The following is a 14,008-nucleotide window of genomic DNA, read 5'->3' as shown; positions in this document are numbered from 1 at the left end:
TCTCGCCAGCTAGTACTTGCCAGTCCCCAGCAGATAAAGCCCTCAAATAGCCGAGTCCAATGAAAGTGTCATGTGAGCCGTGGAATTTTCACCTGGCAGAGATCTGCTCTAAGCTGGGGTCTCCAGACACCTGGGTCATCCCCGGAACCCCTCCTTGCCCCTCCTCTCATCTAGGAGTGCAGGTCAGCTCCTCAGACTCCCATCACTGCCTGGGTCTGACTCAGTCTGCTTGGTTCAGCCAGAGGTCTTGTGGCTCCACTCCAGGCCCATCTTTTGGGTCACTTTGGCCAGCCTCATGTGTCACTTCCATGTTAACCTCTGATTCGGTGGTTTTTAACTTCTTGGAATGAGAGACCCTTTTGGGGACAGGATTAAGGCTATGAAGTCTCTTCCCTCATGCTACTGTTCATGTCCTTGAGACTTTGCATATTGATGTCAGGGAATTCATGGACTCTCTGAAGCCCTCAGTCCAAGACAGACAGACCCAAGGGTCCTGTTGGCAGGAAGGGCCTCCCCGGGGAGGCCCAAAGCCCCACATCATTTCAGAAGAAACTGAAGCCTTAACAAAGTGACATTTCAGGAGACTTCCCACAGAACGGCTTCTTTCTCTCTTTCCGTCTCAGGAATTCCTTTTCTAGGCAACGTTTTCTTCCTTGTTGAAAAGCCAGATCTAAGCTTTACCACTATACCCTAGCTTCATATCGGGCAAGCTGAAATGGCACATAACTCCCAGCTCAGTTCTCCTTCCCCTTGTACTCTCTCTCTGTGTCCCTGTCTCCGGCAGCCCCTCCCAGGCAGTGCGTGCCCCTGACCCCATTTTGCTTTGTCTCAAGCCAGGGCTCAGCTGAGCACCAGACCCTGAGATGGCTCCAGAAGAGGTTCAGGGTAGATGATGCACTTTTGGGGAGTTGAAAGCTTGCTCATCATGTCACCTCATCATTCAGGGAAGACCATGGATGTTCACAATCTCATAAAAGGGCCTCTGAGGGCAAGAGTGGGTGGGAGGAGCAGAGAAGCCCTAGGAGAAAGGGAAGGGTGGGCAACCCGACTGAGAATCCCTCTGCAGATTCCAGATCCTGAGTGCTGCCATATCCCCGCCCCCATTTCCCCTTTTCCAAAAGTGGGTGATAGAGAAGGCTGTGGACTGCGGACTCTGGGCCTGGCTGGAGATGCCAAGAGGCCTCTGTGTGAAGGAGGAACGATGGGAGGGCTGGAATCTCTGGGGACTAGGGCGGGCCAGGGGCCTGGGAAGATCCTTGTGGAAGGCCCAGGACACAGGGTGGCCAGGACTCAGAAGAGTGAGAGTAGGCGCCTCGCCAGAAAGGGGTCCGGCCAGCCTACAGGGTGGCCCAGCCATCCAACGTGCTTTTAGATGGAGAAAGCTGCTTAATCTCCCCCTGGAAATCAGGAAGTTGGAACCCACACAGCTGATTACGGGACCAGAGGAGTGATTTCAGAGGAAAGATGAAAAGAATTAAAGTCAGCTCGGGAGGGAGCAGAGGAGAGAGAGCTGGGAGGTGGGGGCACGTGCTGAGGAGTTCGTCTGCAAAGCCCCTGCACCCTGAGCCCGGTTGGGAGCTCTTGTAGGGGCAGGTGGGGGGCTTTGCTGAGGTGGGGTGTGTGGGTGAGGGTCAGGCCTGTCATGTGGAGGCATTCTGAGGGGTGAGGCTCAAAGCTGAGAGGAACTACCGGGGGTTCTGAAGATCATGAGAGAGCACTGAGAAGAGACCCCCAGAGGCCAGGAATAGAGCCTAAGCCTTGATTTCCAGTCCAGGCAGGGCCCTTGTGTGTGTGGTGGTGGTGGGGGTGCTGTTGTGTGGGGGTGGGGCCTGGTCCTCTCAACTGTCCCTCTCCTCCAGGCCTGGAAACTCCAGCCCCAAGTCTTCTGGCTAAGCAGGAAAAAGGACAAGAAAGTGTGTGGTGGGTGGGTTATCTATCCTGACAGAAAGTGTCACCCAGGCCATCCTGGGGCTGAGGGGGCAAGGGCAGGGGCTATTGTCCCAGGAGACCCTGGGTTGAAGGACAAGGACTGTCCTGTAATGGCCTTGTCCTGCTTCAGGTCTAGACAGGAGAGTTGAGGCTGGAGGACAGCGGGGCTCAGGCAGAGCCTCTGGTGACACACACACACACACACACACATGCACGCAACACTCAACCATACTCGCTTGCTCTCATATTCTCTCTCTCTCTCTTTCTCTCTCACACACACACATGCACACTTAAACATACATTTAAATAACTTGCAGACGTATATTAGCAAAAACATTCCATCTGGGCTGGGATTTCTCTCATTGCTTTGAATTCCCCTGAGTTTTAACTTGAAAAAAAATAGGAAGAGGCAAAGATTTGACTAATGTTGGGTTAAGGTTTTTTTCTTACCCCTTTCTTTCTTGGTTACTGACTGCCAAGAATTTATGTTTGTAAAAGGAAAAGAATTAACTGTGTTGATTAAGAGGCAAACTCCCTGGAAATGTTCCCTCTTAACCCTTTGGTGCCCTCTCAGCAAGCGATGCTGGGATTTTCAGGTCCAGGGCTTCACAACCTTCTAGGGCACTGGTACTCCCCAAAGGGAACTTACAGAACGGAGGCAGGCTGTGCCCTTCTGCTGTGCGAATGTGTGTGTGGAGGAGCAGATGTGTGGGCAAGTGTTGTGCGAGTTCGTGTGTGCGCGTGGGTGCTGTGAGTTTGTGTGTGCACGTGTGTGAGTGTGCAAGTGTGGGAGTGAGTGTGGTGACCACATGTCTGTCCATCAGTGGATGTGGGATGTGCTGGGCATCCCTGCCTCCCTCTGGCTGTGTAGTAAAACGCCAGGAAGGTGGGGGACCTTCAGCTTGACCGAATTAAGAAGGGGCTATGATCTAGCAGGGGCAGGGGGGCCGAGGGGTTGGGGGTAGGGAGGTTTTAGCTGAGGAAGCAGGTTCTTTCCTGATATCTAGCAGCTGTTACCATGGACTGACCACGGCCAAAGCCAAGCCTGGCTCAGTGTCCTTGTGTGGGGAACAGGGGGTGGGGGAATTCTCTCCTCTTTTCATCTCAGCCTAAGCACCCACCAAAAGTGTTCCCTCCCTATTCTCCTTCCACAGCTCCCCAGCCCTTAGGAAGAGCCTGGGCTGCATGGCTCCCGAGCTTATCCTCTGGGATAGGGCGGCCCTGGAGCTGGGACTGAGGGCTCTGACTGGAAAAAGGATGTTGTAGGGAGAAAGAGGAGCAAAGAAAGGAGAGTTCCTTAGAAGCTCTGAGCCTCATGCATATACATCCAACCATACAGAGCTACTGAGCCCTCCACCTGGCCTCACTCCTCCCAGACTTACCTGGACAGACCTTCCGTCCCTCCGTTGTTAGCCAATTCCTACTTGTTTTTCACGTCTTGGATGTCCGCCCCTCCAGGAAGCCTCCCTTGCTCCCGTCCTTGCATGACAGCCCCCTGGGCACATAGGCACTCTCCACCTATCATCCTCACATCCTCTTATCTGTTTGTCCTTGGACCCTGCACTCCTTGAGGACAGAGACGTTGTCTTCTTTATCTTGAATTCCCTGTGCTTAGAACCATGCTGAGACCCAGCATTGGCTCAGTTAAGGCTCATCCCTTTGAATTTAAGGCCCTTGATTGCTGAAATCAGTGTTAGTCACTCCACACGCTGTGATCTAGATGGTCTTGTACACACACCCCTGCTATGACACTTATCATAAGACCCTAGACTAATCTGCACACGTATTTGACCCTCTTAATTTTCTGTGAGTTCTGCAGAACAAGAATTTCGTTGTAGTCATCCCCAGGACCCAGCACAGCGTCAGACAAATAATAAAGGCCCAATAAATGTCAAATGAATGAAAGAGTAACCGAATACATGATAAAGATCCGAGAACGTATAGAGAGAGACTGATGTAGCTATAAAGATCAGTAAGGGCTAGAGTGCAGAGGGGAGACTGTGCTATCAGAGCAGGGGGGAAGGAGAGAAGGGAAACATTAATCGAGGATTTAATGTGTGCCACAGCCCCCAACACTCACCTGGCACCCAGGGGTGGTCATTTCACTGTATCATCTCCATCTTGTGAGGGGGTACTTCCCTCATTTGACATATCAGGAAATTGAAACAAAGAGAGGTTAGGTGGCCTTGCCCAGGGTCACCTGCTGTACAGATTCGGCTGGGATTCAAACCCAGAGAAATATGCTTCTCCCACTGTGCCATGGTTCACAAAGGAGGTGAGTTTTTAAGAAGTTTTGAAAGATGAGAGGGGCATGGCTTTGTAGAAAAGGATTGCAAGCCCAGGCAGGTGGAAGACTGAGGGTTCCTAGGATTAATGCTGGCTAGCTTGTCCCATGAATTTACATAAGCTACTGTGTGTCCAGGAAGCAAGGGGAGACCCAACATGACAAGGGAAGGTGCAACCGTGGAGAAGGCAGCAGAACAGAGAGCAGCCCAGGGAGGCTTTCAAAAATAGATCTGAAGCCCAGCTTTGAAAAGGCAATGGGTGGAAACTGTCAAAAGGAGCCAACACAGATGTAGGACTTATCGGGTGGCAAATGCTATGCTGAGCACATTTGAACACATTTAATCCTTGCAGCAAGGCTCTGAGGTGGATCCTGCTATGATTCCCATACACTGGGGAGAGTGGAGACCCAGAAAGGATAAGTAAGCTGCCCAAGGTCACAGGACTGGTTAGGGTAGACCTGGGATTTGAACCCAATCTGATTCCAGAGTTAGTGCTCATGGCCACTGAACTAAGGAAGGTGAGCAGGGATATGGAGGTCCCTCAACCTGGACAATCAACTTAAGTCACACTGGTAGGCCACCAGGAAGTATGATCTGGATCTGGTTGGAGGGTTGTTGTTCAATCACTAAGTCGTGTCCAACTCTTTGCAACCCCATGGACTCCAGTACTCCAGGCTTCCCTGTCCTTCACTATCTCCCGGAGTTTGCTCAAACTCATATCCATTGAATGTGTGTTGCCATCTCATTCTTTGTCTCCCCCTTCTCCTCCTGCCCTCAATCTTTCCCAGCATCAGGTCTTTTCCAATGAGTTGGCACTTTGCATCAGGTAGTCAGATTACTGGAGCTTCAGATCCGTCCTTCCAGTGAATATTCAGGGTTAGTTTCATTTAGGATTGACTGGTTTGATCTCCTTGCTATCTAAGGAACTCTCAAAGAATCTTCTCCAGCACCACTAAAAAGCATCACTTCTTTGGCACTCAGTCTTCTTTATGGCCCAACTCTCAAATCTGTACGTGATTACTTTGATATACTATGATTATAAGCCATAGCTTTGACTGGACAGACCTTTGTGGGCAAAGTGATGTCTCTGTTTTTTAATATGCTGTCTAGGTTTGTTATGGAGAAGGCGATGGTACCCCACTCCAGTACTCTTGCCTGGAAAATCCCACAGATGGAGGAGCCTGGTGGGCTGCAGTCCATGGGGTCGCGAAGAGTCGGACATGACTGAGCGACTTCACTTTCACTTTTCACTTTCATGCATTGGAGAAGGAAATGGCAACCCACTCCAGTGTTCTTGCCTGGAGAATCCCAGGGATGGGGGAGCCTGGTGGGCTGCCATCTATGGGGTCGCACAGAGTCGGACACGACTGAAGCAACTTAGCAGCAGCAGCAGGTTTGTTATAGCTTTTCTTGGAAGGACCAAGTGTCTTTTAATTTTGGGACTGCAGTCACCATCCACAGTGATTTTGGGGCCCAAGAAAATGAAATCTGTCACTGCTTCCACTTTTCCCCATCTATTTGCCATGAAGTGATGGGACTGGATGCCATGATCTTAGTTTTTTGAGTATTGAGTTGGAGGGTAAGAGAGGTCAAGTTAAAGGAAAAATGCAAATCTCAGACTAGTGAATGAGGACATCATTTCAGACTGGGGAACACTTAAAAGGGGTGGGAGGTGGACAGGGACAAAGTCTCTGATGATCCAAACCTTCTCCATGCACATGGAGAACTTTGCTTCAGGGACTCTGGGGTTCATCGCCCCTGTCGCCAGCCCCCTGGAGGGAAGCCCCAGAGGGCTATGATGATGTGGGTTATTCTCGGGGTACTCTCCGTGGAGAACTCTAACCTACTTCCTCTCCACCCTCCTCTACCTGTGAGCAGGGGAGTCAAGCCAGAGATGGCGAGTGGGCCCACCCTGGCTTCGCCCTTGTACCCGCTGGATGCCTGCTGCCCAGGGGCACTGGGCCTTCTCCTCTTCTCCATTCAGGCCAGGAGCCTGGGAAAGGGGACTTGCAGCCTCCTGGTAACTCAGCTCTGACGTCTCCTGATTAGAGGGCTTCTTCCCTCTCCCAAGCGTGTTCCTTTGTGGTCTGGGTGGGTGTCACTGCACAGGCCAGCCCATGCCTCTGCCCAGAGCATCCAGAGACACTTGGGGAGAGGGCAACAGCCAAGCTGTGGTCTGAGGGGAGATTATGACTCCCCCACTGTCCTGGTCTTCTGGTTTTGGGGGGCTGGCTCTTTTTGAAGGGGAGTACTTTGTATCAGAACACCAAGAACTGTTCTCTTGAATACCCATGTTTAAGAAATGCTTTCTGTCCAGCTTTGGAACTTTGAGTCTGGAGGGAACAGCATCCTGGAATCCCCCCATGACTTCTCTTACAGCCCCTGCAGATCAGCCGTCAGCCATCTTCTCCCTCCTCTCCACTGGGCAGAAAAATCATCTTAAAGCATATCTTGGAAAGTTCCTCTCAAACCTTTACCTCGGTACCACACCTTATAGTCACCAAGCATTCTCGCATCCTTGGCCCATGGGACCCTCCTCATATCAGCCCTATAAGGCAGGCAGCTCAGAGATTATTAGACCCATTTTACAGATGAGGAAAACGAGGTCACCTTGTTGGTGAGTCATGCTGGCCCCACTGTTAGATTTCTAGGCAGTGGGATCAGAAGGCAGCCTGGGAGGGGAGGGGCTGGGATCGAGATCCATGCCAACCAAAGAGATGGGATTGGAGAGATGAGTGATCACAGGTCTCTCTGTGTCCAGAAAAGTCCACCTTGAGTCACCTACCTTTCTCTGACCAAGACACCAGCAGCTTTCCCGCAGAGTGATGGTGAGTCAGCTCCCAGCCTGTCTCAGCCAGGCCCTCCTCCTCCTGGCTTTCGTAGCATCTGACTCAAGCATCTGTTTCAGGTAGGCAGTATCTGTGGCGCCTTCTGGTGTAAAGCCCACAACTAAACAAGAGGAAACACTTGAGAACTATTTGTGAATAAAAAATAAAAATAAAAACCAGGAGCAGCGTTCAGGCTCTTCAGAGAAAAGAGATGCCCAGTCTAGAGGGGCAGCAGCTATGGCCATCCACAGTTACATAACAGCATCACCATGACACCCTGCATTGCTTTAGCACCACTTCTGAAGTGCTTCAAGCACTTTCAGCTTTATTAGGCTGTTTGATCTCATAAAAGTCCCACAAATGGGTGGTGATAGTTACTATAACCATTTTATGGATGAGGAAACTGAGGCCTAGAAAGATGTTAAGTGATGCACCCAAGGCCTTACAGCAAGGGAGTGGGGAAAGAGGGCTGGATCTGTCTTGTCTTTAGAAGTTTCTCTAGGGGTTCTGTTTCTGGGACTCCCTTTTGGTGTCTACATTCCTATGAGGTAAGGTGTGGACAGAGGAGGTGACTGGCAGCAGGCTCAGAGACTCTTCCTGTGCAGGATCACTGAGAAACAGTGAGTCAGGCTCCCTGATATTGAAGTCAGTTTCCTCTTTCACTTCCCCAAACAATTGTTGGGGAGTGAGCTCACTTGTTGATCCTCAGAGTGGAGCTGAGGGTACCTGCGCAGCTGCCCCTGAAAGGTTTGATGGTGTGGTGATCTTAAAAAGAGGCTAGTGCTCTTGCCTTGGGACTCCAGCCCTCCTGACCCAGCAGTGCCCCCGCCAGGGGAGGGCATCTGGCTAGCCCTGTGTGGGGCCACAGACTCAACACTTGTTTTCTGACCTCCAATACTGTTCCCATTCAATCCTGTCCATGGCTGAGCTTCCTAAAGCTCTCCCCTATTCTTACAAATTGTCAGTGGAGTTCCATTTCTTCCAGCCTCAGTCTGGCCTTCAAGACTCCACCCCATCAAGTTCCACAGTGTCTCCCCAGCCTTCGTTCCTCTGCCTTGTCCTTCTCTATAAAACCCTGTCTTCAGCCAAGACCGTAGGGCTTGTCTTGACATGTTTTGTGTTTTCCCAGCTCCACAGTGGACTGTGATATTATTCCCTTTGTCTGGAAAGCCACTCCTACTCTCTCTGCTGGATTTTTATCCATCCTTCAAAACCTTTGATGAATGTGATCTCCTTCATGAGGCCTTCCTTGATCACACCAACCAGGAAGTGCTCTCTCCTTCCTGGGATGTCTCACTTGGTGTACAGGTGTCTATACAAGCAATTCCCTATGTGTTGTGGGGATGGTATAAAGCCTTGGATGTTTGTAAAACTTTAGAGATTGCAGAATTCTGCCATACCCCTTGTGCATGCACGTGTGTTTGGTGTGTATGTTTATGAGAGATGAGCACAGTTATGTACAACACCTGAACACAACAAGAGATTGGACCCTTACTGGGTTTTGAATGTGTCAATCACTTCTGCTCAGCCAATGAACAGAAAGCCAGATGTATCCCCCAGAGGAGAAAGAACCCTAGCTATAAAATCCATAAACACTTGGAGGAAGAAAAAGTAGAGAGAAGGAGAAAGTGAACAATATGTATTGATCACTCTGTATTCCAGGCACAGAGTCAGAGAGGAGACTTCATATGAACAAACGAGCTCACTTAAGGCTCATAATAGCTTTCAGAGGTGGGGATTATTGCCCTCATTTTCTGAATATGTGCCATTGAGGGTCAGGGTCTTCAGGAAATAGACTCTGAGAGGAAGACTGTGTGCAGAAAGTTAATTGGTGACTGTTCATGGAACAAGCCCTGAACAGAAACAGGCCTGGGCTGAGGGAGAGGTTGAATGGCACTGACATTGCCACGAAGTCTCAGGTGCTCCCATGGGGCTGCTAAAGCTTGGATGAACCTTCAAAGATGTTCCCCCATTTAGGCAATGGGGCTGGGTCATTGCACCCCTAGGAAGGGACATAACTCAGGCAAGACTGCTCCCTGTAGCTGAGGGCATTTCCTGGGGAGGGCCAGCACCGTCTGCATGCACCATTCTGGACTTGAGAAATGCCTGCCCTGCACACACACAGCACTGATGGCAAGTGGGAGTATTAGGGACTGAACCCAGGCCCATGCTTTGTCCTAGGGCACCATGTGACTTTCAGTCCATCTCAGAATTCAGCTTGGCCACCCTGTACCCCAGAGGCACCTTCAGGAAGGCCATGCCCAGAAAGTCTCCTGTGAAGAGAACAGTCTCCCTTTTTGGGAAGATTCAGTAGATCTAGTGTCAAATAACAGCAGTGAGAAGGCAGGTAATATTGATCAGTTACTGATGTTTTCTGATTCTCACACTTTGGAAACTTTGATGGTAGAATACGAATGTAATATCCAAAGTATGTCACAAACAGGAAAAACACCCAGGACAGTCAGAGGGCTGGCAGGATGCATCCCAGCTGAACATGAACCAGACCTGGTGGGCTCTGGAGGACAGGACTGCAGCTCTCCTCCAATGCCATGTGCTGGGAAATAACCTGGGGAGGGCTTTCTTCAGAAAACCAAGCTGAGAGAGGCAGGTCATTTGATTGAACTCGACATCTGGTTCAGCATCTGAGATGCATGTAGTAATCTCTGCTGTAAGTTTCTCCTTTTGCAAGGACCGTGTCTTACTCAGCTCTGTGTTTTCTGAACCTGGCACGGGAAAATTTGTTACATGAAATCTGAATGACCCTGGGCAAGACCCCACCCTGCTCTATGCCTCAGTGCCCTCAACTATACATGAGAGGTTTCCCAACCCTGTTTCTCCTTGAAACGGAAGAATCTGATGAAGCCTTCTTAGGAGAAGGGAGGTGAGGGGGCCGCGTCCAGGGCCTCCAATCCTGCTTTACCCAGAGCAACTCCCCTTGTATTTGTTTATGCATCCATACGGTTTCACTTAAACTGGCATTCCTCAGCTAAAAACAAAGCCTGGGAACCACCAGGCTGCATATGATATCTGAGGTCCTTTACACACAGCTCTGACATACAGCTCTGACATATGTGTGGATGTGAGCGAGCAGATGAACAAATGAACTAATGAATGAGTGTATTAATGAACTCTTGGTATACCTAGCTAACGTAGGCCAGTCCCTGGCCACACCATTCTTAGAGCAGCTGGCCAGCCACCCTGGGAAGTCTGGAAAGAGACACAGGGCTTTCCCGACGTTCTGTCAATTGTAGGAGTCTGTCTGTCTCCACCATGGCCGTGGATGAGGCCTCCTCCCTGCAGATCCCTTGGATGCCACCCGGTCTGGGCTGTACTCATCTTTGACTCTCCTAATATGTTGACTCAGCTGAAAGAGATACTGACAACAGCTGTGCGAGTCACTGGCCGGTCTGGTGAAAGCATCCTTAGGTTTTCTCAGTGTGTGTCCCAGGGTGTGGCACTGCGTCTGCTTGTTTCAGCTCCCTTCCCTCCTAGGGAAATGGCTCCGAATTTTGGCCTTGCCCGTGTCCCACCATCTCTCCTTTCCTTTCTTCCTCTAAGGCAGTGGTTCCTAATCCTGACTGCATGGATGGGAATCGCCTAGGGAGACTTAAAAATTACTGATGCCCAGAGATTCTGATTTCTTGCTTTGGGGTGTGGCCTTGGCAATAGAAGCTGAAAAAGCTCCCCAGGTGATTCTAATATCCAGCCAACGTTGAGAACGACTGGTCTGAGGACGTTGACTGGGACTCCCAGCCTCAGCTGAAACCGTTTCTAGCCATGGGTTCAGATGTCTGCTGCAGCTGGGGAGGAGTGGGGCCCGGGTTTCTCTCAGCAACGGAGAGGTAATTGGAAGTGGAAAGACACACACAGTGCCACGCTTGCCCCACTAACCTAGCGCTGAGTCCCATGGGAGGAGAGCCCTCAAAGGAAGCTGAAGGGGCTATTTTCATAAAGGGTCCTATGAGATTCAGGCAGGTCAGTGCTGTTTGGGGTCCGGGTGACAGGGTGTGACTGCATGGGGGAGGGGCACAGGACACTGTGAAGCTCAAGTGGACAGAGGACACCAGGTGGGCAGTGTGTCCCTTTTGAGGGAGCTTTGGGACAGTGCCCTGGGCATGGGTGGCAGCGTTTTCAGAAGGCCAGCTGGCAGCAAGTCCCACTCTGGGGTGACTGTGGGCTGCACAGCATCAGAGAGCAAACAGGGTTGGGGGAACAAAGCTTTGGTGAGATATGGGATCTACTCCCCATGACAGTCCTGCTGATAAGCACATGTGGGGTGCTCCCAAGGGGCCCCCTGAATCACAGAGTGAACCTATGGCAGACAGGATCGAACAGCAGTAAAATCTGGTCATTTTCATGGGTGGGAATCCATGTGCACTTGTGGGATGGTGAGGTCTGAGGACACTACAATCTTGAAGCTGTCTGGTGGTGGTGTTGGAGTGACCAGGTACAACAGAGGGGGACCAGAGGAGCACACTTTGTGACCTGCTCTGAAAAGGCCCCCTGGGTGGATCAGTCCCCCCAACAGCTTTCTCTACAGTGCTCACATCTGATCAGGGTCTTCTCAACTCAAGGCTTTTCTGCATGCATGTTCTCAATGGGAATTATGTGCTTTACTTCCTGTGCAAGTTCTTTCTCTCTCTTGAAATCACATTTTCTCCTCAATTAGAAAACCTCTTTAATTGTTAGCAGGAGCTGAGGTTCGGTTCCTTGCATGGACAATATCATTAAACACTGGAAAATAAACAAACTGGAAAAGTTTAAGACATTTTCGAACCCTTTGCTTCCCAGAGGGCGTCTGGCGCCCTGAGCAGGACAAGGTTCTGCTGGCCTGGGTTTATATTGTGTTGATGACTTGACCCCTCCAGCTGTGAGAAGCCAAACTGACAGCGGCTTGTTTTTACTAAACTTCCAGGATTGCAAACTTGATTCAGGAGGCATTTGCACTGATTTGCGCTGAGGTCTCCAGTGACCGCGCCAAGCTTCCTCCGCGGGCAGAGTGCATGATGGGAGTGGCCAATGGTCCCCGGAGCTGACAGCTGGTGTAAACCATCGCAGTCCTCTGCAGCTATTCCACAGGGGCCAGGGAGGCGAGGGGAACTGGGGGAGGGGTTGGTGTGTGAGAACATTTCTTCCCATCTTGCTGAAATGTGAGTCTAATGAAATGATAATGAGGTTGTGGCCTTTAAGCTCCATTGAGCTTCTTGCGCATTGTAATTTTACCCAGAGTGGGGCTAGTTTTTGAAATGATTAAAACTATCGATTCCTAGGCCTGTGTGGCTTGAATCTGAATTCATTACAGGCCCAGAGGTGAGGGATAAACATTTTCCCCTGGTTCAGCTGGGAAACAGATCCCATCTTGTCTGAGTCTCCTGCCCTCCCACCCAGCTCTCCAGCAGACCTCTGGAAGCGCAACTAACTGGTATGAGAACCTCTGGCAGTGTTGGCAGACAGACAAAAAATAGGACCCAGCGTCCATAGAGGGACAAGTTATTAAACTCCCAACTGGGAGTCCCAGACCATTTTCTGGGACCACTCCCTCATGTTGGAGGAGGGAAGGGCTCAGTGTTTCGTCTCAGTGATATTTTCTTACTGACATTATAAGTGAAATGTCTTTTCTGTGGAAAGAAACACAGAAACCCTCCAAAGTTTGACCCAGAAGAATCCTGGAAGGAGAAACTCCAGCCGGAAGGGTGGCTGACAATGTGGGGTGAACCTGGACCTCCTGAGCCCCATCTTTCTCAGGATAAAATGAAGGGTTTCTCTCTCTGATTTTTGTTATCACCACCATTCTGGTTCCCGAGAGCATAAGGTGACTCTTTTCAAGTTGAAACAGGTTGGTGTCTTAAAAATTAACCTTACTTTGAAAATGGTTTCTCCAAAAATTAATAGAACTAACATATGATCCAGCAATTCCACTTCTGGGTATTTATCCAAAGGAAATGAAAACATTAATTCAAAAAGATATATGCACCGTCATGTTCATAGCAGCATTATTTATAATAGCCAAGCCATAGAAACAACCCAAGTGTCCACTGGTAGATGAATGGATAAAGAAGATGTGGTATACATGTATACAGTGGAATATTATTGAGCCACCTAAAAAAAAGTGAGGGCATTATGGTAAGTGAAGTCAGACAAAGAAAGATAAATACTGTGTGATCTGGCACGTATGTAGAATCTAAAAACAAAGATCAAAACAAAAAAAAACTGAACTGGATGAAGGGGATCAAAAGGTACAAACTTTCAGTTATAAAATACATAAATCATGGGATGTGATGTACAGAGTGGTGACTATAGTTAACACTGTGTTGCATATTCAAAAGTTGCTAAGAGAGTAGACCTTAAAAGTTTTCATCACAGGAAAAAAAATTGTAACTGTGAGATGATGGATATTAACTAGATTCATCATGGTGATCATTTCACAATATATACAAATATTAAATCATTATGTTGTACATCTGAAACTAATATATGTCAATTGTATCTCAATAAAAAGTAATCTTAAACTATTAAACTAAATAATCTTAATCTAAACCATTAAAGGAGGCCAAGTAAAGTGAAGTGAAAGTTGCTTAGTTGTGTCCGACTCTTTGTGACCCCATAGACTGACTATACAGTCCATGGAATTGTCCAGGTCAGAATACTGGAGTGGGTAGCCTTTCCCTTCTTCGGGGGATCTTTCCAACCGAGGGATCAAACCCAGGTCTCCCACATTGCAGGCAGATTCTTTACCCCTGGGGAAGCCCCAAAGGAGGCCAAAAAGAAAATTACAGAAAATGTCAATAGCATAAAGATGGGCATGCTTCTTAAGTATGGGTGTCTTCTACCAAAGTGCTGTTCTTAGCTCTGTTCTTGTCTTAAGGACTAAAGCAATTTATATACACTTGGCCCAGCTCCCTGCCTGTGTCCATGTGGAGGCTGCCATATTAAAACTGGTCAATCTGCCATCTTAATCTCCTTTCT

The 14,008-nt window shown here is 49.3% G+C and overlaps 1 long non-coding RNA gene across 1 annotated transcript in view; it reads left to right on the top strand.

Moving 5' to 3' along the window:
- The window catches only part of LOC109564242 (uncharacterized), a 50,485-nt gene extending 36,870 nt beyond the window's left edge, over positions 1 to 13,615 (top strand). The window contains exon 5 of the long non-coding RNA XR_002181489.2: positions 11,958 to 13,615. This is a non-coding gene — a long non-coding RNA (uncharacterized lncRNA). The remainder of the gene's footprint in view (positions 1 to 11,957) is intronic.
- The last annotated feature ends 393 nt before the right edge of the window (positions 13,616 to 14,008 follow it).

This window comes from Bos indicus, chromosome 1, assembly GCF_029378745.1.
Source record: "Bos indicus isolate NIAB-ARS_2022 breed Sahiwal x Tharparkar chromosome 1, NIAB-ARS_B.indTharparkar_mat_pri_1.0, whole genome shotgun sequence".
In the NCBI taxonomy this organism is placed as follows: domain Eukaryota; kingdom Metazoa; phylum Chordata; class Mammalia; order Artiodactyla; family Bovidae; genus Bos; species Bos indicus.
The sequence above is the reverse complement of the archived record's forward strand: the minus strand, read 5'-3'. Positions and strand labels throughout refer to the sequence as shown.